The sequence below is a fragment of the Scylla paramamosain genome, chromosome 11, assembly GCF_035594125.1.
Source record: "Scylla paramamosain isolate STU-SP2022 chromosome 11, ASM3559412v1, whole genome shotgun sequence".
Classification (NCBI taxonomy): domain Eukaryota; kingdom Metazoa; phylum Arthropoda; class Malacostraca; order Decapoda; family Portunidae; genus Scylla; species Scylla paramamosain.
The window spans coordinates 22,491,023-22,516,937 of record NC_087161.1 but is presented as its reverse complement, the minus strand read 5'-3'; the positions used below and the strand labels follow the sequence as shown (position 1 = coordinate 22,516,937).

The 25,915-nt window shown below is 42.6% G+C and overlaps 1 long non-coding RNA gene and 1 other non-coding gene across 2 annotated transcripts in view; both read left to right on the top strand.

The window, feature by feature from the left end:
• Nucleotides 1-2,304: 2,304 nt before the first annotated feature.
• Trnar-acg (transfer RNA arginine (anticodon ACG)) lies at nt 2,305-2,377 on the top strand. The gene has a single exon. It is a non-coding gene; the product is annotated as a tRNA-Arg (tRNA).
• A 6,170-nt stretch (nt 2,378-8,547) lies between these two features.
• The window catches only part of LOC135105082 (uncharacterized), a 46,786-nt gene continuing 29,418 nt past the window's right edge, over nt 8,548-25,915 (top strand). The window contains exons 1-2 of the long non-coding RNA XR_010270698.1: nt 8,548-8,666; nt 11,014-11,149. This is a non-coding gene — a long non-coding RNA (uncharacterized LOC135105082). The remainder of the gene's footprint in view (nt 8,667-11,013; nt 11,150-25,915) is intronic.

Sequence of the window (25,915 nt, the reverse complement as noted above, 5' to 3'; positions counted from 1 at the left end):
GCAAACTTTTTTTTTCTTATCATGATTGCAACGCGAGTGTTTTGTAATGAAGAGCAAGGAGGAGGAGGAGGAGGAGGAGGAGAACGATGAGGGCAGAGAGGACGACGAAGAGGGTAAAGAGGACGACGACGAGGGGAAAAGAGAACAACATCGGCAGAGGACGATGAAGAGAGGAAAAATGACAAGTGATGGCAAAGAAGACGATGAAAGCAAGAAAGAGAACGAGATAGGAGGACAAAAGGGTAGAGAACGAAGGAGAGGAAAAAGGACATCACTGATGGCAAAGAAGATGAAACCAAGAAAGAGGACGAGAGATTAGAAATACATAGAATCAGCAAACACCGACAGAAGTCCTTCCATGGCTCTTTGAAAACAAATTATAACAGAACAGAGATATAATAGTAAAGCAGAAGTTTCTTCCCCACCCAACATTCCCTCCGGTTTGCCATCGCATGGAATCAGAAGCGCAAGAAGGGAGCAAGAAGGAGAAGGAGGGCAAGGAGGACGACGAGGGCAGGGAAGACGGGAGGCCGTGTAACAAGATTGTGAGGATGAGGATGATGGAGATAATATCAGGAGTACGAAAAAGGAGGAGGTGGAGCAAGAATGGAGGTAAGGTTAGAGGTGAAAATAACACCAAACACAACACATGAAAAGACACCCCCCCCACCACCATAAGGCATTTTCAAATAAACCGCACGAGTAAACATCCCTTCAAAGGTTAACACAAAAGCTCAAATAGCAACACAAATATTACCTTCACGCCTCCAACTTTCAGCACCACCACCACCACTACATGCTACAAAATGATAAAGAATAATACTACAGTGATGCTTCTCCTCCTCCTCCTCCTCCTCCTCGTTCTAAATGAAGAGTAAACTAGTAAAAAGTGGAAACCTTTGCTAGTATTACATTCCAAGAAGCCACTGAGTTTATTTGGCAGCAGTGAAGATAGATAATTCAATTCTCTCTCTCTCTCTCTCTCTCTCTCTCTCTCTCTCTCTCTCTCTCTCTCTCTCTCTCTCTCTCTCTCTCTCTCTCAAAGCTTTTATAAGTTCTACAATAGTCTCGCCACCTACTCCCGCGGAACAAAATTGCACCTTCAACAATATATATAGAATCCCTATGTTCCTTCTCTCTATTATTGCGTCGTAAAGTATAGAACCCTCATCCAGAGTTCCCTCGTTTTAAACCTCTCTCTCTCTCTCTCTCTCTCTCTCTCTCTCTCTCTCTCTCTCTCTCTCTCTCTCTCTCTCTCTCTCTCTCTCTCTCTCCTATATTTCTTTCCCATTTAATTTTGTCTCCTAGTATACCAGCAGCTATTGTATAAACAAAAACATACTATTTACACACACACACACACACACACACACACACACACGGCGCCCCATCTCCAAGCCAGCTGGGTCCCATCACTCCATCAGCCCGTGTACTCTCCCCTTTCTCTCCTCCATCACCTCCCCTTCCCCCCTCCATCACCACCTAACGGAGGCCCACAGACACTATCAGCAGCCGTGGAAGTGGGGACGAAGTGACGGTGAAGTGGTGGGGATGGTGGTGGTGGTGGTGGTGGTGGTGGTGTTGTTAGTAGTGGTGGTGGTTAGTGTTGCCACTGGCGACAGAAGTACTTATCGTAGTAGTAGTAGTAGTAGTAGTAGTAGTGGTGGTGATGGTGGTGGTGGTGGTGGTAGAAGGAGTGGTAGCAGTAGCAGAAGCAGCAATCTCTCTCTCTCTCTCTCTCTCTCTCTCTCTCTCTCTCTCTCTCTCTCTCTCTCTCTCTCTCTCTCTTGCCCCCTACTCTTGCCGATAAGGTCGTTGGCTGAGATTTCAGTCTTGAGAGCACGAGGAGGGAGGGAGGAAGGGAGGTGAAGGGGGTATGGGTACGATTGTGCTGCCTCCCATCCCCCATCTCTCTCTCTCTCTCTCTCTCTCTCTCTCTCTCTCTCTCTCTCTCTCTCTCTCTCTCTCTCTCTCTCTCTCTCTCTCTCTCTTTCTCTATCTGTTTTGTTAGTCGTGTCCGCGTCAATAGTAATGGTGTTTGTCGCTTGCTCAAGGCGCGTCACCACGTCACCGTTATCGTGCTGTCACCCACACCACTTCCTGCATCACGCTCACTAGGGGAAGTACGGACCTTTAAGATAAATCACAATGAGAACAATCTTGCTAAGAATTGAACATCTATTCAGTAATCTTCGATACGGTCAGAAACGGTTATGTGTTCCTTGCAATAAATTATTGGAATGCAAAACTGAACCTGTACATATTTACTAAGAATATTAATATTAAAATGGCTCAATACTTACAGGCCTCGTGGCGCAACGGATAACGCGTCTGACTACGGATCAGAAGATTCCAGGTTCGAATCCTGGCGAGGTCGGTTGACTATTTTATTTTATTTTTTCTTCTGGTTTCATTTTGTTCCCAGATTATTAAAAGCAGTGTTCATACAATTCTTTTTTTTTTTTTTTTTCTGAAAACATACAAAGTCCCAGAGCGTTCAACATTCAACTACTCGTATGTCACGGGGATAACGCATCCGAGCGAGCAAGACAGACAAATGAGTTATAAGTGGATAAGAGTGATACGAAAGTGTGTGTGTGTGTGTGTGTGTGTGTGTGTGTGTGTGTGTGTGTGTGTGTGTGTGTGTGTGTGTGTGTGTGTGTGTGTGTGTGTGTGTGTGTGTGTGTGTGTGTGTGTGTGTGTGTGTGTGTGTGTGTGTGTGTGTGTGTGTGTGTGTGTACTGCATCACACAGTCACTGAACAAATACCTCCTACAGTCAAGTTTTAATGGTAAAGAAAGAAATGGTAAAGAAATGCATAACCTCGCAGTTCTTCATCTTATCAGCAATGAAGAAAAGTTCACTCTTCATTACATCTGTTTCGTTCCCCGCTTACTTTATCTCCATCCATGCCTCCACTCCTCCAATCCTTGTTATCTACCCTCACTTCCTCCCATTCCTTCACTCCAACACTTCCTTTTCCTTCATCTTCCTCCTTCGGTCTTCACTCTTCCCCCTTCCTTTCTCCACAGTCGCATCTTTTCTCCCATCACCACCATTCCTTTCACCCCCATGACACCTCTCACCTCCCTACTCTCCTCTCCCATTCCTTCTCCCTCCTCCCCTTTCCTCCCGTAAGAAAAGGCATGAATCTTATCTTGTTTACAACTTAATCCTCACTGTAAAATCAATTCCCTTTTCCTCCTCCTCCTCCTCCTCCTCTTCCTCCTCCTGCCAAGTGCCACTCCTTCCCTGCTCTCTCTCTCTCTCTCTCTCTCTCTCTCTCTCTCTCTCTCTCTCTCTCTCTCTCTCTCTCTCTCTCTCTCGACGGCCTTCCTTATCTGATATTACGGTCAAGCTCACCCTTTATTTGTAGGGGATACCAGGGCGTGGATGCCCGTAAACTGGAGCCCTACAGACACTCTCTCTCTCTCTCTCTCTCTCTCTCTCTCTCTCTCTCTCTCTCTCTCTCTCTCTCTCTCTCTCAGCTTTATCCCATACTAAGTCCACATATCCTTTCTATACCATTATTTAAGAGAGAAAAATTTGAAATGAGCGAACAGTGACGTGTTGGAAATAATGTGCATGAGAAAAATGAAAAATATGCGTTGTTCTCGTGATGTTACAAAATGGCAATGGAAAACGAGTAAACATGTAAGATAAAAATAAAGGACATTATGAAGACAGTAACACAACAGCACGTCAAAGAATGAAGTGAAAATGGCAATATTAAACAAGAAACAGTCACATAAATCAAATAATTGCTTAAAATTCTCTCTCTCTCTCTCTCTCTCTCTCTCTCTCTCTCTCTCTCTCTCTCTCTCTCTCTCTCTCTCTCTCTCTCACGGACCCGAGCCCTGTCATTGCACCACCACTAAACAATGACTAATAAGTATTTACGTCTCTGCCACACTCGCGCCACGCTCCTCCCATACGCTGGACATCGATCCCTCCGCGTCGAAGGCTGTGTGTAATTGCCTGGCTGCCCATAAATCCATCTACACTTATGGATTATCGAGAGCTTGCCAAGTAAACCCTAAACAGAAGGTGGTGAGCTGACATTATGCACTTGAAAACACTTGAAAAACAACTCCACTTATTACTAAACACTACAACTTGAAAAATCACATGTAGATTCTTACATACGAAAAAAAAAAAATTGCAAATTAAGTAATGTTCCAAATGCTAAGAATTCATCAAAACAAACATAATATCATTCTTATGCATATAAATATTATCACTAGGCCATATAATCTACATTAACTATATGAAACCACAAGGAAATTTCATCACTCACCCAGACCACAATATCGCGCTCCGAATGGATCCACTTCATCGTCTCGTATCGTCCACCACACGCCACTCACGTCCACCTCAGCTGCCTTAGTTGCCTCCCGCTGCCATTGTTTATCCATCCCGCAGCACGAAGTATCGTTCAGGCGCTTGATTGGGATGATAATCGAAGATACTCACGAACACACGAAGTTCACGCACGCGTGACAGCGAGAGAGAGAGAGGTGATAACAAGGGTATGGCAAAGTGTGCTGTCGAACTATCCGTGTTTGATCCTTTTATTTGGCAAGGAAACGACTTCAAAACTTGTCTGACATGCTGAAAAATTAGGATAAGCATTATTTATTTCATACAGTAATTGTGAGTTAGTAAAATATCACTGCAGGAAGAGATCAGGCTTGGTATTTAAATAATTTGTTACGTGTGATTTCTCATATCTGATGACGACACCTACGGGACTTCTACCAAGCAACATACATAGTTATGTCATCCTTTGTTTTCAAGTTAATAAAAAAACTTCAAGTTTAGAAAGACCATTGATAAATAATACAAATGCTGCATGTGTTTGTCATCAGTTTCAGTTTTTAAATATAGTAACAAATCATTAAGAAGAAAAAAATAGGATAGCTAGTTAAACGATTGTTACGGATACATTTTCATACTGGCTGTCAGTCAGGAAAGAAAACGGAACGTAGTGCTATGAGAGGTAAACTTTATTTGCTTAAAAAATTAATGTATAATTTTCCCTTTGTTTTCTTTTTATCAGGGGAACTGAAGGATTACAATACATCAACGTGCAATATACATTCTTACACCTGGCCAGCACCGCCACACCTTCACCCCCACCTGCATGCTAGTCATTAACGTAACCAATAACGTTTATTTGTGCAGCTTGTAGGTACACTTGATTCCCTTAAAAGTACCCCGTGATGGAAAATACGGAACATCTCACCAGGTCACCGAAAGAAATGGTGACCTGATCACTGCTGTAAGTAACCTAGTTATTGTTTCCTCAGTATATTTTATCATGTCATTAATTGTTACTAGGTCACTCGCATATTTTCTGTTTGTTCTCTTCTCTTTGGTGTGTCAGTTCAAATCCACAACAATCTAAGTTCTCTCAAGAGTTAGGAATAATTACGATATATATCCTAGACTTCCTACCTCTGAACTTCACACAGTTTTATCCACGCCTTTACTAGTCGTGCCTCTGGGACATTCTCCTTAGCCACAAAAAAGGCCTGCATATGAAATCATGTGTATACAAAGAAACTTGGAAACCTAAGGCCTGGATAAGGAAATATTCGTCGTAAAACAGTCTGATATGATCGAACAAGTAACAATACAGATTCCCTTGACAAAAAAAAAAATATGTTGTGCATATTTTATCACAATCATTATCATGCGAGTACCACTAATCTTTTTAGTTTAATGCGTGGAACTCGCAGTGAGCACCAAAACAACCTGTAAGGTGTTATATTAAATCACCCGTGGATTGGTGCTACCACGTCTTGCAACAACTTTATTCATATGACAGAAGCGCATTAATTTGCACCATTTGCTTGCTCACTTGCGTGCTCGCTTGCTTTACACCTTGTGTGTTGCACATAAAAGCACAACAGGGATCCAGACGATGAGACAGAGAGGGTGGAGCTGGAGGTGAGGCTGGTTGTTGGCTGCGACTGTGGTGTGTAGTGCGCTGGCACTCAGTAATACCAATTCAGCGGATTTTCTGCTAGATCTAGCGTATATGGATGTCAGTCTGGCGGTTAAATGTCTGGAATTCACAAGAGTAACTAGCAAGTTTTCCAGTCCTACCTAGCGAGAAATTTTTAGTTTCGCCTATAATCTGATGATTTTTTCAGGACATTCTAGTGGAATTTGATGACTGTAGTTGACATTACTGCTGGGAATGCTGTAGCATCAGTAGTCACTTTATAGCACCAGCAGGGGCATCGCACCAGTAGGGGCACCAGGAGGTACGTGAAATGCACCCATAATGCTGGGGCGCTTTTCAAAGGTAGCGGGTGCACTGTACAGGTAGTGGCGCCGGGAACAGTTAAGATGCAACACTGCAGTGCTGCGATGTTCCAGTGTTATTAGATGCGTTCACGAAGTCCAGCGGTCTATTTGTACCGTATTTCACACTTATAATAAAGCGACCAGACAGAAGACAGGCTGGCATCACTCCGAGGCAGACTGTCGCAGTCTTCGGGACAAACACTGGTAAAGCTGCTCTCTCGTTGCTCCTTTTGTCCTAGTACCACACCTCTTCAATGTGGAGAGTCAGACCTCAGTCCAGCGCACCACTCCAGGCCACGGTAGACTCCAGTATGTTATGTAGACTCTGGAAATCATTAGTTGTGACAAAAATATAATTTCATAATTGACATTATCAATGAATCGCCATTTATTTTCAACATTAGTCATGAAAAAAAATTACAAGTGGCGGATCTGTGAGGGAACACACATGACACGCCACATTTTACCCGTTAAGCCATAACATTACAACTGAAGTGGATTTAAGTTGGCATTGACCGTTCAAACAGCGAGATGCATACAACTCACGTAATTTAGCTTGACATTATTATGGCTTCTTATTTTAGGACCTTTGATTCCTCTCACAACCGCGCCTGCTTCCTCACAGCCGCACCTATCCCCCACCAACTACACCTGCCTCTCTACTGTACACCCAAACCTACACACCTATGACTCCCCACAACCACACCTACCGCGTCCACAGCCATACTTGTACCCCACAGCCACACCTACCACCCCCACAGTCACAAATGCACCCCACAGCCACGCCTACACCCCTTAACCACACCTGTGCACCCGGGAAGCATAAATCTGGTTCCAATGAGTGACCTGCTTTCTTTCTCAATAAGGGCTTCTTGGAACAGTATTTCTTGGTCTCTCAAGTCACAGCACACCGTTGGCTATACTTTGCAGGGAGATGATATATATATATACTAACTCCTCCTCCTCCTCCTCCTCCTCCTCCTCCTCCTCCTCCTCCTCCTCCTCCTCGTCCACTTCCTCTTCCTCCTCATCTTCCATTTGTACTTCTCATTTTATTGATGACACGAAAACTTTCTTAGAGAGAGAGAGAGAGAGAGAGAGAGAGAGAGAGAGAGAGAGAGAGAGAGAGAGAGAGAGAGAGAGAGACTTATGATGACTGACGTGATAAAAATGTTAAATCTCTCTCTCTCTCTCTCTCTCTCTCTCTCTCTCTCTCTCTCTCTCTCTCTCTCTCTCTCTCTCTCTCTCTCTCTTAATACTATTTAAAGAGAAGAATATCCTGCCGGCCATAAATATCCGAGGCACAACCGCTCACGAGAAAAGTGAGAAGGTATAAAAAGAACTCATATTTTTGCCCTCACAATAACGGCATCTCAGACCCATGATGTATCTGTAATCAATGGCCGATGCTACTTCTTCCTTCCTTCCTTCCTTCCTTCCTTCCTTCCTTCCTTCTTTCTTTCTTGCCTTGTTTCTTGCATTTTCTTCTTTTTCGTACCCTCCGTCTTTCGTGTCTTGGGGTTATTTGTTTCTGGTGTCTCTCCCTATCCTTCCTTTTATTGTTTTTGTTTTTTTCTTTTTGTTGTTGTAATGGTTTTCCTTTTGTTTCTTTTTTATTTTTCAATTCGTTACTTCTTTCTTTATTTTCTTCATTGCTCCTTGTCGTCACTCTTTTTTCTGTTTCTTTCTCCTGTTTCCTTACTTCCTTCCTACTTAGCTATCTTCTCTTCTCCTTCCTTTTTACCTTCTTTCTTTCTTATCTTACTTTTTATCCTGTTTTCCTTTCTTCTTTGGTACTTTCTCTTACCTTTTATCCTTTCTCTCTATCTTCCTTTCATGCATATATTGTTTTTTTCTTTGCTTATCCATCTACTTTCGTTTCACCATTTGCTTTTCTGCTACTCTTGTCTTTTTTTTTTTATGTACATTAACTGCTTTGTTCTCATGATTTATTCCATTTTCTGTCAGGTGTTTTTTTTTCTGTACATCTTTTCCATTTATATTATTGTTGCTTTGATTTTTTTTTTATTTCCTACCTCCCTCCCTTCATCCTTCCTTCCTTCCTTATCAAGCTACCTCATCTCTTCCATTTCCTTTCTTCTTGTCATTGCTTACATTTAACACACACACAAACACACACATACACACACACACGTATACACGCTAAGTTCATCAGTGTTCCATGCCGTTGCTTCGACACTCGCTTCGAATATGGAGATGGAACGCGAGTGAAGCTTCGCCTGAACAGTTGAGACAAGGCGAGCAGCTGCGTCCTCTCCCAGAGACGCGCGTGGTGCGTGTGTGTGTGTGCCGGAGACGAATCTAAGTGGAACCGGGAATGGAGTTGTCCTAGTGAGTATAATGATTAAAAGTACTTGAAATGATGTGATGGTGGTGGTGGTGGTGATGGTTTATGTTAACGGTAGTGATTGTGACGATGATGTGATGGTGATAATGGTGATGGTGAGTGTTAGTAGCTGTGGTTGAGGTGATAGTGTATTGGTGATGGTGGGTGTCAGTAGTACTGGTTGTGGTGATGGTGTAATGGTAGTGGTGGTGATAGTGGTTGTGATGATGGTGTAATGGGGATGGTGGTGATGGTATGCGTTAGTTATACGGTTGTGGTGGTGTGATGATGGTGGTGGTGATGGTGGGTGTGGGGTAGTACTGGTTGTGGTGATGATGTAATGGTGGTGGTGTGTGTTAGTTGTAGTGGTCGTGGTGATGTGATGGTGATGGTGGTGATGATACTTAACACACAGTATAGAATCACTGTAATGTACGTTTCCCTACATAATGTACTCTTGATGATGCACATTTCTCTATCCCAGGCTTTATCACTTTACATTAAGTACACAAGTGAGGCATTTAGCATCATCAGCAATGACATTTACGGCCCGTGTCAATAAAATATTCAAATTCCGGGGGTAGTTGGTCGTGAGGGAGGCTGAGACGTCACGCCCAGACACAGCGACCCCACAACTCCCTCCCTACCCCTTTTTTAAGACACTTCAGATCACCCGCCCCCCCCCTTTTTTTTCCTCCCCCGTTTTTTTTTCCTCTATAGTCTCCACATCGTCCAGCCTCTTTTTTCCCCCGTACTTTTCTCCCCTCTACAGTTTCCCAACACACCCAGCCGTTCTTTCCTCATCTTTCTTTCTTCCCATAACTCCTGGCTTCCCTCGTCCCATCTTTTCCATACAGGCTCCCATTACAGATAAATTAGATAGATCACTGTTTGCGACGTTTCGTTTCAAACTGGGGGAGATCTTAAGGCAAAATTCTCTCTCTTTCCTCCTTACAGTCTCTAATAGCACTCAAACGTCTCTTTCCTCCTCCTCCTCCTCCTCTACTTCCTCTATTCCTTCCCACAGCACCTTGCTTGTCTTTCCTCTTCCTCCTCTTCCTCATACTTCTCTTCCTCTACAGCCTCCTAGCACGTCCAACTTCTCTGTTCTCTTCTCCTACAGCCCTCCCCCACTCCCTGTATCCCTCCACTCCCTCGTAGGCAATAACCGGTCACCGCGTATCTTGGGAAATCATGCTAAGATAAGAGGTAGGGGCGAAAACTGTTTAACAAGAGCAGGTGAGCGCCCCGCCGCCTACACCACCACTGATGCTTCTTACTCCCCTCCTTTTTCACTTCCCTTCCTTCCTCCGTCCGTTGCCTCCTCCCTTTCTTTACAGGTACAGGTTTTGCATACGTGTGGAGACAAAATCGAGTGGACATCGTCTCTAGCAACACGACGGGAGAAGGGAGGGAGAGAGGGATGGAGGGAGGACACAGTACTGGATAAGCATCAGAATAAGTAGGATGTCTGAGGAAGAGGGAGTACAGGAGGGAGGAGAGGCAGCTGGAAGGTGGAGGGGTGGAGGGAAGGGTGGACGAGGGTCTGTGTCACCTACAAGCCCAGGATGAAAATATTTACTGGTGACGAAGATGTATTTTAAGCCATTGGGAGATGTAAATTTTATATCTCGCATTTAAAATCCCCTGCAAGAGGGTTTGGTATGTGATGCTCAGGTTTTGTTTAGTGGTGATGGTGGTTGTTGTTGGTGGTGGTGGTGGTAGTACTAGTGGTAGTAATAGTAGTAGTAATAGTAGCAGTAGAAGAGGTGGTGGAGGTAGCAGTGTGTGTGTGATGTGTTCTATTCAAATTTACAGTTATAGCTCCGAGTAATTTTAATAGACAAAGCAATACTTAAATTACAGTTTCCCTAAAGTTCAGTCAAGGAACAAGAGACAGACAAAGAAAGAGAACAAATAAGAAAAAAATCCAGACATTGAGAGAAAAAGAGACATTTGAGACAAGGTTCACGAGGCGACCCGAAGCCGAGGGTCCGAGGGTTCACGCAGCAGATTCGGAGTTGCCAGTGAACGGAAAACATTCTATTGGGAAGAAACGAACGTTATTTTACCTCGAAAAGCACTGCGCATTATCATGTGTTGCACTGACTTTTATTGGAGAGAGAGAGAGAGAGAGAGAGAGAGAGAGAGAGAGAGAGAGAGAGAGAGAGAGAGAGAGAGAGAGTAAAAAAAACACTTAAGTTAATGAAGTACGCACACACACACACACACACACACAGCAGGAAAACATAATGACTCTAGCTTCCTTTACACACACACACACACACACACACACGTGCCTCATGTGGTTGAACGGCTAGATAACTAACACTCTCCTGTTTACTTCTCCAGGCAGCCTCCGACACCTGTCCTTGCTCTGTCCCCTTACCTGTCGCAGTGTAACCCAGGTGAATCAGCCACTCACCCCCAAAGGAACATCAGGCACCTCCTTCCGCCTCCCAGCCTTTCATTCCTTCCGCCGCAACAGGTAAGTGAATATTTAGGAGGAAATGCGACCTGATATGAAGAGAGACAAGGTACAATACGTCAGTGATTGATGATTTTTGTTTGCTTTTTTAGTTGTGTTTGTGTTGAGTTTATTGTTGATGTTGGTGGTGATGGTGGTGGTTGTGGTACTGCGGGTGCTTCCACTACGTATTACCTACAAAAATCTCACCACTTCACCTACTCGGTAATTCATTATACGTTAAAGCCACTCGTTGCCTCCCCGCCACTTCAGTCATCCATGCTAAAGCTCCCACTACATAAGCAATCTGCTCCCATGTACAGCACTACACCACGCGCACACCTCCCACTCACTCCCCACTCGTTCGTATAACCCTTCCATGCACTGTGAGGTCGTTTTAAGTGTTACCATAATAAAATATCGCTTCGCACTATCGGGAGGAAAAATACAGCTCACCATTTGCATTTCCACTCCCTCCCTGTCTCTCTCCCTCCCTCTCTCACTCACTCACAGCTGTTCCCTCTCATTCCTCACTCAAACCTACGCTCTCCCACTCATATATATATTTTTACCTGTCAGAATAAAAGCTATTTTGCTCCACACCACCAATTGGAGGGGAAAAATAATAATGGTTTGGATATAGAGTTCCCTTCCACACTAGGCAAGATTGCATTTTAGGCTCAAGTGGAATAGATGGAGTGGTGTGGAGAAGACGGTGTTGTGTTGACGGAGGAACCACAGTAAGATGGAGGAGGAGAAGGAGGAGGAAAAGCTGGAGGAGAGGAAAAAGGATGAGAACAAGGTGGAGGAGGTGAAGATGAAGGAAAATAAGGAGATGGAGCAGGAGGAGGGGAAAAAGGATGAGAATAAGGTGGAAGAGGTAGAGAAGAAGGAGCAGGAGATGGAGAAGGAATAGCAAGACTTGGAAGATGAAGAGGAGAAAGAATAGATGTGGATAAGAACGAGGAGGTATAGGAGGAGAACAAAGAGAACAAGGACAAGATGAAGAAGGGAAGAAAGAGGTGGAAGAAAAGGAGTAAAAGGAGTAGCCGAAAGAGGTTAGAGGTAAATAAGTGAGAGCTTTTCTACTTTTTCTCTGCTTTTATTTTATTTTTTTACTTTTTTAACGTGTGGTTTGTGCGTTTCCTCAATTACGCATGCTCTATTACCCCTTTATCCACCCCCCCACCTTATCTCTCTCTCTCTCCTTCCTTTCCTCTTTGGTTTCCCCCTCTCCATTCTCCCCCTCCCCCTCCCTTTACTCCTGCACGCTATCCTCAGGTTTTAATTTACTCATGTATTATTTTAACATCTCAATTTTGTCCTTAATTTCATCATTATCTGATTCGAAACCTTTATTTTCTCTCTCTCTTTAACAACTTACTTCCCTCCCAGTGTCTTCCATTTCCTCTTGATTTTCCTCCCAGTGTTCCCTCTTTCCCTTCTCCTCCTACTCCTCTTCCTATTCCTTCCTCTCCACTGCCTCCTTCTACTGTTTCTTTTCCCTTCCAATTCTCCTTTTTATCACAATTCAATTTATTTTCTTCTACGCCTTCGTGCTTACCATCGTCATTGTCAGTTTCCTCTTCCCTCCTCCTCCTTCCTATTCCTTCTTCTTCTTCGTCTTCTTCTTCCTTCAACACCATCACCTGCTCTTTCACTTATTATTCCTCCTCCTCATCTTACCCATCCCGTTCCCTTGGTCCCTCCTCCTCCTCCTCCTCCTCCTCCTCCTCCTCCTCCCACCCTTCCTCTTCTAGCCCGTCATCACTAAAGGTAAAAATCTGAAAAATATTTATCACCCAGAAGGCAAAAATGGGCAGACACCCTTAATTTGGCTTCTATCAGGTCACGCCGTATGAAATTTTTAAATACACAGAGGAGTGGAGAGGAGATGGAGAGAAAGGAGGGAAGAGAGGCAAGAAGTGAAGGAATGAGAGGAAGAGGAAAGAATAGAATAAAGAATAGCAGTAAGGAGGTGACGAAAAAGAGGAAGAGACAGAAGGAAATGGGTGAATAGGGCGATGAGAAGGATAGAGAGAAATATATAACGCAGAGAAAGTGGGGTAAAAAGTGATAAAAGCAAGGAACTAAGAGAAAAGGAAGGAAGGAAGAGGGAAGATGGAGAGGAAAGATTATGAGGGAGATAAAGTGATATAAATACAAGATAGAGAAGTAAGGTAAGGCAAGTGAGAAGAATCGGAGAGAATAAATGAAAGAAGAGAAGGAAGAAGGAAAGAACCAGGAGGGAAAAGAGAAGGATAAGAATGATAAAGAGGTATAAACAAGGAGATAAGAGAGTCTAAAAGGAAAACACGAAGATGTGTGATTCTCTCTCTCTCTCTCTCTCTCTCTCTCTCTCTCTCTCTCTCTCTCTCTCTCTCTCTCTCTCTCTCTCTCTCTGTAAATTAATCCTCCTATCAATCACTTTTTTCTTCCTTGTACTACTTTGTTCCTTATCCCCATTTCCTAATTTACTTTTTTTGCTCAACTCCTTCTTCATCTTTTTTTTTCACCTCCATTTTTTTTCCACTCTCACTTCGCCAGCACAAATTTCATTATAATGGCTCTCACCCTCTTCATCAATGTTCCCTTATCGCGTACTTTTCTCCTTTTTTTTATATATATTCTCTCTCACTCTTACTCTCTCTCTCTCTCATCAGTATCTCCTCTCCCTCTACTTTACTCTCCTCCCTCACCTTATCTCGCACAATCTTTATTTTCTACCTTCTCTTCACCTTTTCCTAATTGCTCCTTCACCGTTCTTCTCTTCTCACACTCAGTTCTCCTTTATTCTCTCTCTCTCTCTCTCTCTCTCTCTCTCTCTCTCTCTCTCTCTCTCTCTCTCTCTCTCTCTCTCTCTCTCTCTCTCTCTCTCTCTCTCTCTCTCTCTCTCTCTCTCTCTCTCTCTCTCTCTCCTTAATGCTATTCCTATTCGTCTTTCTTTAAAATTTTCTTCGTTCTTATTCATCAATTCTTTATCTTCTTTCCTCTCTTCCTCTATCCTCTCTTCTTCTATCCCCCAACTCCCCGCCCTCTCTCTCTCTCTCTCTCTCTCTCTCTCTCTCTCTCTCTCTCTCTCTCTCTCTCTCTCTCTCTCTCGTCCTCTATAATTCTGACTCACCTATAAAACCGCCCTCGCATTTATCCCTTAATTGCAAAATATAATGATAATCAAGTGCATATAATTCACCTGGACTCCTTAATACCTGCTTAGGTTGTGAACAGGTAACGCACGTAGATTAGGAGCGTAGAAGTGAATGGTGATGTTGAGTACTTATTAATATTCTTAGTGGATTGTAGAATGTGCATTACTGGAGACAGAGAGGTTGGGAGAGAGAGGGGAGGGAGGGATCAGAGAGAGGAGGGAGGGGAGAGAGAGAAGGGAGGGAGAGAGAGAGAGAGAGAGAGAGAGAGAGAGAGAGAGAGAGAGAGAGAGAGAGAGAGAGAGAGAGAGAGAGAGAGAGAGAGAGAGAGAAGACAGAGAGAGGGGAGGGAGGGAAGAGAGAGGGAAGAGAGAGGGAGGGAGGGAAGAGAGAAGAGGGAGGGGAGGGAGGGAGGAGAGATGAGGGAGAGAGAGAGAGAGAGAGAGAGAGAGAGAGAGAGAGAGAGAGAGAGAGAGAGGAGGGGGATACATACAGTCTGACAGCCATACAGATTGACAAACAGGCCGACATGTATACAGAGACAGACAGGCAGACAGATACATACTCAAGCATACAGACACATATATTTAGTTTCTTTTATTTAGTTTGTGTTTTTTTTTTCGTTAATTTTTACTTCCTTTATCGTTTTCTTTTTTTATACATTATTATTATTATTTTTTTTATACATTATACATTTATTATTTATACATTATTATTATTATTTTTTTATACATTATTAATAATTTCACTCGTTTATTTGATATGTAATTGCCTTCAAACTTTCTCGTTAAGATTACCTAGTTAATTAGACGGCTTCCAAGTATAAATTTTTGTCATTAGGTTTTTAATGTATATGTTCTTTTCGTAATATATTTGTTTACATAATTGCCAGGGATGTCTTCATTGTTTATTCATTTTCAATAATATTATTCATAAGGTCTGTTAAGAGACTTAATGATGCAACTCCGATGTGAAGCCTCTTATTCCTCCTCCTCCTCTTCTCCGTCTTCCACCTCCTCCTCTTCCTTCTCCTTATCTTCCATTGTCTCCTCTGTTGTGTCTCGTTTCCAAGGCACCCGCAATCCTCCTACCTACTTTGCCTCCTCCTCCTTCTCCTCCTCGTCTTCCTCTTCTTCCTTTTCCTCTTAGTTCATCTCTTTCTTTACCATTGTTATTTCTTCTTCTTTCTCAAAAAATAACCTCACTATTCTTATTTCCAAGAGTTTTTTTATAGCTGTCAATCTCTCTCTCTCTCTCTCTCTCTCTCTCTCTCTCTCTCTCTCTCTCTCTCTCTCTCTCTCTCTCTCTCTCTCTCTCTCTCTCTCTCTTACCTGTGCACACCTAATCCCTCTTAAGTTTAACCTTCCCCGATGTAATCTAACTTACTGAAAAGTTTCAATCAGGCTGAAACCGCCCTCTCCTCTTCTGCCTCTTCCTCATGTCCTTCCTTCCTTCCTTCCTTCCTTCCTTCCTTTCTCCCTCCCTCCAGTGCCAAATCGTTTTAGATACATCAAAACGAAGAGGTAGAAAGAGATGGGGAAGTCGAGGGGAGAGAAGGGGAGGGGAAGGTAAGGGGAGGGAAAAGAGGCGTGTCTAGGGGACTCCGCACCTCCCGCGAGCATTAGGGGAAAAGATAAGGAGGTTAGGGGAGGAGGCTAATGGGTAGATAGGTAGATAGATGAAGGGAGGGAGAGGGAGACTGGAGGGATGGAGGAGAAGCAGTAGCTAGATGGATGGATTGTGGCATAATGAAGGCGCTAATGAGGCCACGGAGGGAAGGGGGAGGGAAAGATGGAGGGAAGGAGGGAGGGAAGGAGGGAGTCATAATGAGTTTGTTATTGTTTCGACACTATCTATTCCGATGCTGCTGCTGCTGTTACCGTCTCTCTCTCTCTCTCTCTCTCTCTCTCTCTCTCTCTCTCTCTCTCTCTCTCTCTCTCTCTCTCTCTCTCTCTCATTTTCCTTCATATTTTACTTATTTTTCTTTTCTTTTTGACATTTTCTCATTTTTCATTCTCCTTCCGTCAACTTTCTTCATTTTTTCGCTAAGTTATCTTCTTACTAACTTCACCATTCTGTCTCTCTCTCTCTCTCTCTCTCTCTCTCTCTCTCTCTCTCTCTCTCTCTCTCTCTCTCTCTCTCTCTCTCTCTCTCTCTCTCTCTCTCTCTTCCTAAACTTTTCGCTCCCCAAGTTCCCAATCCTCGCGTCCTCCCCTGCGTACAACCAACCACACAGAGATTGCAGTTTCCCACACTTACCAAAAACTCATTACGCATGCGCATTCGGGAGCTACTTTCCATTTTTGCGTTATAAGTGTTTCGTTTTTTCTTCGTCCGACTCCTCCCTCGCCAAGTTTGAAATGCGCCTCCTAATTACTCTTGTTCCCACTTCTCCTTGTATAATTAATGGTGAATTGATGCGGTGAGGTTGGTAGGTAGGAAGGAAGGAAGGAAGGGAAGGGAGGCAGGGAGGGATTATGATTATTATTACTGTTATTATTATTACTATTGTTCCTACAGAGTACTCGTATTAATGTACTTGTGGGTGGATGTGGTACTGTATGTGTGTGTGTGTGTGTGTGTGTTTGTGGGTGGGTGTGCGCGCGTGGTTCTACGTAATGATTGAAATTATAAGAGAAACACATTTTCACTTCCATTATTCCTCTTTTTCGTTCAGTTTTTACCTTCATTGCCAACACGTTAGCATTACAATATCCATTTATTTTTGTGCAGCACATATTTACGAGCGAATATTTATGGGACAATGGGAAATTAGTGTTCATCTGATAAAAATACGTAATAGGGCGTTGGTAAATATATTGGCAACGTGAACGAAATGCAGTGAAGGATGGGGCAGAAAGAGAGAGAGAGAGAGAGAGAGAGAGAGAGAGAGAGAGAGAGAGAGGGTATACGCACGTGTGTTGTTCTTGTCACGCTTGTAATCTTGAGCTATCTTTAATTTGTTTGCCAGTTGTTAAAATATCTCGTGTCATCTTCCTTGAAAGACTAAAAGTTCCCTGAGTCTGGAGTACCAAAAAAAGATATCGCCTAATTACTATTGGGTAGTAAGTAATTATTCATGCCCTCCTTATCTTCCGCGAGCTTTCAATACCGTAATATTTTCTAATTACAAGAGAGAGAGAGAGAGAGAGAGAGAGAGAGAGAGAGAGAGAGAGAGAGAGAGAGAGAGAGAGAGAGAGAGAGAAAGAGAGAGAGAACGAATGGCATGAGAAGAAAAGACTGGGAAAATAATAAGAAAGAAATGACAAGAGAAAACAAGAAAGGATAAAAATTGTCAAGAGAAAAGAGGAAAAATTAGATGAAAGAGAGAGAGAGAGAGAGAGAGAGAGAGAGAGAGAGAGAGAGAGAGAGAGAGAGAGGGAGAGGGGGAGGGAGAGGTATAGGCATAACAATCTTCACCTGGTCTCATTATCAAAGGTAACATTGGAAGGTAATTAGGATTGTGGCGATAACCTGAGACGTTTTACCTGTGAGGGGAGGAAGTCCTAATGGTTAATGGGCGACGCCAGGTAATTACACGGCGCATTAAGTATAAGATGTCATAAATATGGGCTTTAATTTCCTCCTACATGATGTTTCCCTTGATATCCCGTAAGTTGTTTTTTTGTGGCTAAGTGATGGAGGATTCTGGTATTTCAATATTACTTATCTTTTCCTCCCTTTTCTTCCATCTGTGTCTCGTATAGTTTTTTTTTCTTTTTCTTATTGTTGCTCGTTGTTATCTCTTCTTCGATTTTTCTTCTTTGTTTTTTTTCATTGTTTTTTTAATAGTTTTGTCGCCGTTGTTTTTATTATCATAGTTTTCTTTTTTCTTCTACTTTTTTTTTCTTCTTCTTCTTCTTGTTTCATGTTTTATTCTCGTTCTTGCTGTTATTGTTCTTGTTCTTCTTGCTCCTCGTTCTTGTTCTTGTTGTTCCTCGTTTTATCTTTGTACCTTGCTTTCTTTTCTTTTTCTGTTTTCTTTCCTTATTTGTCTTACATACATTTATTCCCCTTTTATCTCCCTACTGCTGCTGCGCCTTCCACATTCACTCTTCTTTTTTTTTCTCATATTCTTTAACACACGTATCTGAGAGTTACACACAAGATAATATTCCTACATTATAATCTTCCTGTGTAATACTAAGTGACCCTATGTAATCCTATGTACACGTGTATTCATATGTGGATATCGACCAGTAGTAGCATGTAGAGGTACTTACGATACAGATGTCACAGTACTTGCCTCTTCCAGCAGCATAACAACAATACAAACACAGTAGCTACTTTTATATTGCAGCATTACGTAAATTGCATTGCTTATTCATGTAAATGTTTTTCATCGTATACATGAAAATATTTGATTCACCACCGTACATATATGAATAAATTTCTCTCTCTCTCTCTCTCTCTCTCTCTCTCTCTCTCTCTCTCTCTCTCTCTCTCTCTCTCTCTCTCTCTCTCTCTCTCTCTCTCTCTCTCTCTCTAATAGACGCATGTGTACTTAGATCAGATAGGTAAATAGATAGAAAGTTAGATAGATAGAGATATAGATTGATAGATATATAGATAGATAGATAGATAGATAGAGAGAGAGAGAGAGAGAGAGAGAGAGAGAGAGAGAGAGAGAGAGAGAGAGAGAGAGAGAGAGAGAGAGAGAGACTAAAGCATTTTCCCTAATTTAACATCAAATCCTTTTATAATATTCTGTAATGAAGACGTAAGCAAGCGTGTAAAAAAAAAAAAAAGAACGGGAACAACATGAATCTTTTAATCAAAAGATGCGGTATTTGGGTCATCGTAAGAATCCAGGACATATAAAGAGGAGGAAGAAGAAGAGGAAGGAGAAGATGGGAAGTAGAAAGAAGTTGGGAAGTTTGTTGGTAGATGCTAGGACATATTTGGGTAAAGAGGAGGGGGAGGAAGAAGAAAGGAATTACTAGTAGGAGGTTTTTTTGATAGATGCTAAGAAATATTTAGAAAAAAAAAGGAGGAGGAGGAAGAATAGGAAAAAGATGGGAAGTAGAAAGGAATTAGGATGTTTGTTGGTGGATGCTGAGAGACATTTGAGTAAAGAAGAAGAAGAAGAAGGGAAAGAAGATAATGAGAAGTAGAAAGGAATGCTGGCAGATATTTGGAAGAAGATGGTAAGTAGAAGAAGGGAAGTAGAAAGGAGATTTTGAAGATGATGATAAGTAGAAGATGGGAAATAGAAAGGAGATTATATAGAGGTTTGTTGGTGAATGCTGGCAGATATTTGTGAAAAGAGGAGGCTGTAGGGGAGCCATAGGGTTGGTAGGGGCCAGCTGGAGGGGTTAGTAAGGGACTGGATGTAACGTGAAACTTGTGCCTCAATTAAGGTCCTCTGCTCCACCCTGCTCAACACCAATCCACCGATTTGTATGCCACTCCACACCTTCCTCAGACCATCACTGTTCATACTACTGCCTCCTCCACTATACTATTGCCTCCTCCACTATACTATATGTTCTCTCTCTCTCTCTCTCTCTCTCTCTCTCTCTCTCTCTCTCTCTCTCTCTCTCTCTCTCTCTCTCTCTCTCTCTCTCTCTCTCTCACGTATTTTTTTTTTCAGCAGTTTTAAATAGTTCAGTTTTCTTTGCACACATCTGAAGGCGACTATCCCTTCTTCCTTCCCTTCTTCCCTCCTCCTCCTCCTCCTCCTCCTCCTCCTCCTTCTCCTCCTCCTCTTCCCCCGTGTCCTCGTCCGGCAGCAAGATTTCTGTAATTTAATCTGGGGGGAATGTGAACTGTTTCTCTGGGCGTGTGTGGCTCTCCTCCAGATTTTCCAGAACTGAGAGAATTTGTGGAATCTCTCAGCCCAGATATAGTTTTTTACTTGTAACTTTTTTTTTTTTATCTCTATTTATTTTATTTTATTTTTTTAGTATGGGAGTAAAATTTCTTGTGGGACTTTTCCATGACTGCGTTTTTTTTTCTAATTTTTTGAGTGCCCTTACTTTTTTTTTTATTGTTGTTGAGGGGATGCAAGTGGGAGGTTCCATTTTCATTTCGTGCATGTTTTTTTTATTTTTTATTCTTTGGCTTTTTTATTTCTATGGTTGTAGGTGAAGCTATATTTTCTTTATTATTCATTCAAAAAGTTATCCATTCTGACCCTCATTCTGGATTCTTCTAGTAGTATTAAATCTCTCTCTCTCTCTCTCTCTCTCTCTCTCTCTCTCTCTCTCTCTCTCTCTCTCTCTCACCGCACCCAAACTAGAGAGCATCAACAAATATCCATCGAAACCAAAAAGACCACAAACACACAAAGAAAAGACTTAAAGCCACTTAAAGGCATTCCAATCCTTTTAAAAGAGGATCAGATCACAAAGACACACACATACACGATTAATTAAACTCACCTAATGACGGTCACCAGGAGGATTAGCAGGACTCATTTCCTCCGCCTTCTATTCACTAGGCCTCACTGATAAGGAGACGAGGCATCGCTGGCTTCTTGGAGGGGAGATAGAGCACGATAAAGATAAGAGAGAAAGGCGGATGAATGCTCTCACCTGCCTTAATGACGGTCTCGCGGTAGGCCTACGTGATTTAGTGAATTAGGCCTCCCGTGTGTTTTTATAAGGCTGACTCATTAAGGTGGGTGGGTGTGCTTAATTCGGTTCACTCCCAAGTTTGTTGAAATGATTTATTCCTCTGGTTCTGTGGGCGACGCAGGTGGTGGAGGTGGTGCTGGTGGTGGTGGTGGAAAAGAGGAGGAATACAAATGAATACAAAGAAAGTTAAAAAAAGCAATATATCCTGAGGTCCTTACAAGGCTGTTTGGGTATTTCACTCTTAACTATTAGTGGGAGAGACAGGTTAGCACAGAAGGAGGAGGAGGAAGAGAGGGAGAGGGAAGGAGGGAAAAGAGGGGGAGGGAGAGGAGGAAAAGGAGGAAGAAGAGAAGGAAAAAGAAGAAGAGGAGGAGAAGGAGGAGGATATATGATTGTTTTTTTTGTCTTTGATGTTGCTGTTGCTGTTGTTGTTGTTGTTGCTGTTGTTGTTGTTGTTGTTGCGTCTTAGGAATGAATCTGTGTTTTAAGTGCGGACTTTTAATTAGACTCTCTCTCTCTCTCTCTCTCTCTCTCTCTCTCTCTCTCTCGTTTCATTATAGAGTATTTTCACGAGACTTTAACAATGGGACCTTTCCCAGACACGTTTCAAAACCACATGAATGAAAGCAACAACAAACGCCACACCAAGGACGACACTAGTAGCAGCTCTCCTTCACTCACTCACAGGATCGGTGCGCACAAAGATAACATTCCATTGCACGTATTATACAACACAAGCAAGACTAATTACATTTCATAAGCATAAAACAACACAAGGCATACAAATATAAACTCTTCATTTCCACGCGTCACGAAACACTTTCATCCATATTTCCGCCAAAATAACTCAAGCAAAGGGAAAGAAAAACACAGAAATAGTAAAAACTCCCTCTGAACCCTCCCTCTCAGAACTAACCACAACACACGGTTTGAATCCCAGAATACGAAAAGTGACACCACCAGCCCAGCCCACCAACACCTCACTAAGCGCGGATTTGACGAACCTCGAAATGACCTATTGTTAGGATGAGGAGGGGAATGTGATACGTGAGGGGGAGGGATGGAGGGTAAGATAGTGGGAGAGGAGGAGAGGGAAGGAGAGGCATGAGTAGGGACCATGTAATTATGAAACACTTCTTCCGCCGCATCTCCACTACTTTCAAAAGGTTCTAGTTGAAGACACACTGGTTTCTAAAGGTATTTTTATCGGTTATAGTAAAAGGTTAACAAGGTTTCTACATTGTTAATAGGAGAAACAGTCCTTTGAAAATAGTCATGGAGAGAGTAAAGCGTTTCTGAATACGGGCCTAGGAAGGGCGGAGGGCATTTCCTCTCTGAGTGTCTCTCGAGGTCTTGGATATGGAAGAGATAAGAGTGGAGTCCTCAGTAAACAGGAGGCGGTGTAGGGGAGATAAGAAGTCAGGTCCGTGTTTCTCTCTCTCTCTCTCTCTCTCTCTCTCTCTCTCTCTCTCTCTCTCTCTCTCTCTCTCTCTCTCTCTCTCTCTCTCTCTCTCTTTCTTTCTTTCTTTCTTTCTTCATATCCTCTCTCTCTCTCTCTCTCTCTCTCTCTCTCTCTCTCTCTCTCTCTCTCTCTCTCTCTCTCTCTCTCTCTCTCTCTCTCTCTCTCTCTCTCTCTCTCTCTCTCTCTCTCTCTCTCTCTCTCTCTCTCTCTCCGGAAGTAGTGTTATTTCTGTTGTTTTCGTTGTTTTCTTGTCCTCTTCTTTCTCAGGTGTCTTCCCGTTTTTCTTTGTCTTTCTGCCTGATTATGTGATCATTTTTTCTTCTTTTCTTTCCTCATCCTTTTTTTTATATTTGTCATTCGTCAATCAATCAATCAGTATCTTCTAAGCCAATCGATGTTTTCCTTTTCTATTTTCTTCTCCGGTTTCTATTTTGTTCTTTTCCTTCTTCATCTTACTGTATTCATTTCCTCGTTTTCTTTGACGCTCTCCCCACCTTCTTTTTTCTCGTTTCTGCTTCTCTTCTTTCAACTCATGTCTCTGTTTTCTTCTCTTTCTTTTATTTAATATGCTCTCCGGATTCTGCGTTATTCTGCTTTTCTTTTCCTTATCTTGTCCTCATTTTCTTTCTCCTCCCTCTCTCTCTCTTTATTTCTTTTCCCTCAGTGCTCCTGCTCCTTCAGTTTGTTAGATTTCTTCCTCCTCCTGTTTCTTCTTCGGTAATCCTCGTCCACTTCCTTCGGTTTTCCTCTGGTATTTCTAGCTTCTTTTTCCTTTTCCTGCAACTTTCTCTCTCTCTCTCTCTCTCTCTCTCTCTCTCTCTCTCTCTCTCTCTCTCTCTCTCTCTCTCTCTCTCTCTGAATATGTTTTAACCAAAAGCGAGAAAGTTCAACAGAAAAATAAGAAATCAAATTCCTCCATAGCCTCATATCTTCTCCATCCAGCCTTCTCTCCTTCCCTCCCTTCCTCCCTCCCTCTCTCTCTTCCTCCCTCCCTCTCTCATCTCGTTCATCTCCTCGGGTGTCATCTCTGCCACCTGTCTCTCAGCCAGGTGTTAAAGAGACGGGGAAGAAATCCTATAGGTAGATTCCAACTGAGGGTGAGATAAATAGTGTTAAATTCTTACGTACGAAATTCTTTTATTCTTAAGCTTATTTATTTATTTATTTTATTATTTTTTTTTCAGTACTTCTTGTGACATTTTCTTTTTGTTTGCTGTAAGAAATGTTAAAGGTAGGTGCTCGCTTAATATGAGGTAAATAATGGTAAAATTTTACATACAAAATTATCTGAAGGTTCTTATTTGTTGCAGTATTTCTTGTGGTTTGATTTTTTTTATTTATTCTAAACACTGAAGTGACTTATGATACTTTTACTTATTATTAGCATTCATCAATTACTAATGAGATGGTAAACAATGCTTTGTGTTTTTGTTCTGCCTTATTTTTTTCCTCCTTTTCGTTTTCTCCTCTCTCGTTCGCTCTCTCTTTCGCCTTATTTATTTCCTTCGGGTTGAGAAATAATGGTCGTGCTGTGCGTTGCCTTTTAATGGATGGTTTATTGTTTTTGTTTCGTTTTGTTTCGTGGTAATATATTGGCGATGATGGCGGTGCTGTGAATGATAATAATGAGAGTGAGTGATTGTGACACGCGCTCGATGGAGGGAGAGGGGCGTGTGCTGTGTCTTTATGGCCGCTAACAGAAAGAGAGAGAGAGAGAGAGAGAGAGAGAGAGAGAGAGAGAGAGAGAGAGAGAGAGAGAGAGAGAGAGTATGTGTGTGTGTCTTATTAAAGTGCGTCCACTCATTTCTTGATAGTCATTCGTTGTACTTTATTATTAATCTTTTGTGTGATTTACTGCGCCATTATCCTTATTAGCAAACACACACACACATACACACGAACACACTTTTATAAACCTTACCATAACTCATTTATGGGCACACCCTCAGTCCTTCTCTCTCTCTCTCTCTCTCTCTCTCTCTCTCTCTCTCTCTCTCTCTCTCTCTCTCTCTCTCTCTCTCTCTCTCTCTTACTCCCATAGTCCTTCTTAATCCACCCCAAGATACCTTCCCGGAACCTAACCTAACCTAACTTAATCCAGCCGCAACTTAGAGCAGCTTAGTAAGACAAGAAACATCACTAGCCACAACTTGCCGCCGAAGCCGAGCCAACTTCCCCGACACAGCAATTACCTGGCGGGATGCTGGCAAACTTGGCTCGCTGCTAATTACGCAAATTGTACCTGAGATTCACCTGGATATTGTGGGATGCGTGTGTCCGCTCTGAAGGGGAAGGAAGGAAGGAGGGAGGGAGGGAGGGAGGGAGGGAGGGAGGGAGGGAGGGAGGGAAGTCGGGTCTATAGGGAAGGGAGGAATGGAATTGTCAGTGTGTTGGGTGAGGAAGGAGGGAAGGACAGAGCGAGGGAAGGAGCGATGAGGTCAGTGGAAGGAAGTGGGAGAAGGAGTGAGTGGGCGAGTAAAGGGAAGATATGGTGTGCGAAGGAGTATATGTAAGTGAAAATGAGAGAGAGAGAGAGAGAGAGAGAGAGAGAGAGAGAGAGAGAGAGAGAGAGAGAGAGAGAGAGAGAGAGAGAGAGAGCGCGCATTACATAAGCCTACCAATACACTAGAGGGAGGAAGGGATGGTCGCTGTAACGTGCAGCAGGAATGCTCTGAAAGGGAGGGGAAATTTGTCGCCTCATTTTCGTTCCTTTCCCTTCTATTCCCTCCCGCACATTGCTCCTCTCCCGTCCCACCCCGCCCCACATTCCCTTCCTCCTTACCTGGCGTTATAAGGGCGGGAGGAGAAAACTTAGGTCGTCTGGCAAGGATAATATTGACGATTATGGGGGAGATCAAAGTGCAATTATGCGCGGCGACCGAGATATTGATGGAGGGAAGGAAGGAAAGAGAGAGAGAGAGGGCTGGGAACGAGGGTAAGGATGGACGAGGGAAGGACGAGGCGATGCGATGCGATGCTGTGTTCAGGATGTATTAAATTTGTTACTGTCTCCCCTTTTGTCGTGTTCTTGTTGTGTTATTTAGTAATTGAAGTGTCTCATTGTAATATTTTTTTTTTCTTGTTTAAGGAGAGTATAGAAATTATCTTTTTACCGTTACTACTGCCTTTTGTTGGTTACTTAGATAGTTAAGTGAGATGTTTACTAGTTTATTTCGCTATTTTGTTTGTTAGCTTAGTTTGTTTGCTTATGTTTTTATATATATTTTTATTTTCTATCTTCTTCCTTCATGCATCACGTTTTTTTTTTTCTTCTATAGGTGCGAATAGGGCAAACTGAACAAAAAGCAGGTCTCTCTCTCTCTCTCTCTCTCTCTCTCTCTCTCTCTCTCTCTCTCTCTCTCTCTCTCTCTCTCAGAATCCCTCTAGACCTGTCATAATCTGAATGTGAAGAACACGCTGAATGAGGAACTGGTTTTCTATTAGAGATTTATTGTCCAACACATACTATTATAATCTTTTTTCATATTTCACCTTTTTTTTTCCTCCCTTCTCGAATACGTCATCCTTTATTACGGTCACTATTGGTATGTTTATTCGTATGTATCTGTGTTTACTCTCGCTCCTCCCCGCCACGGAACGA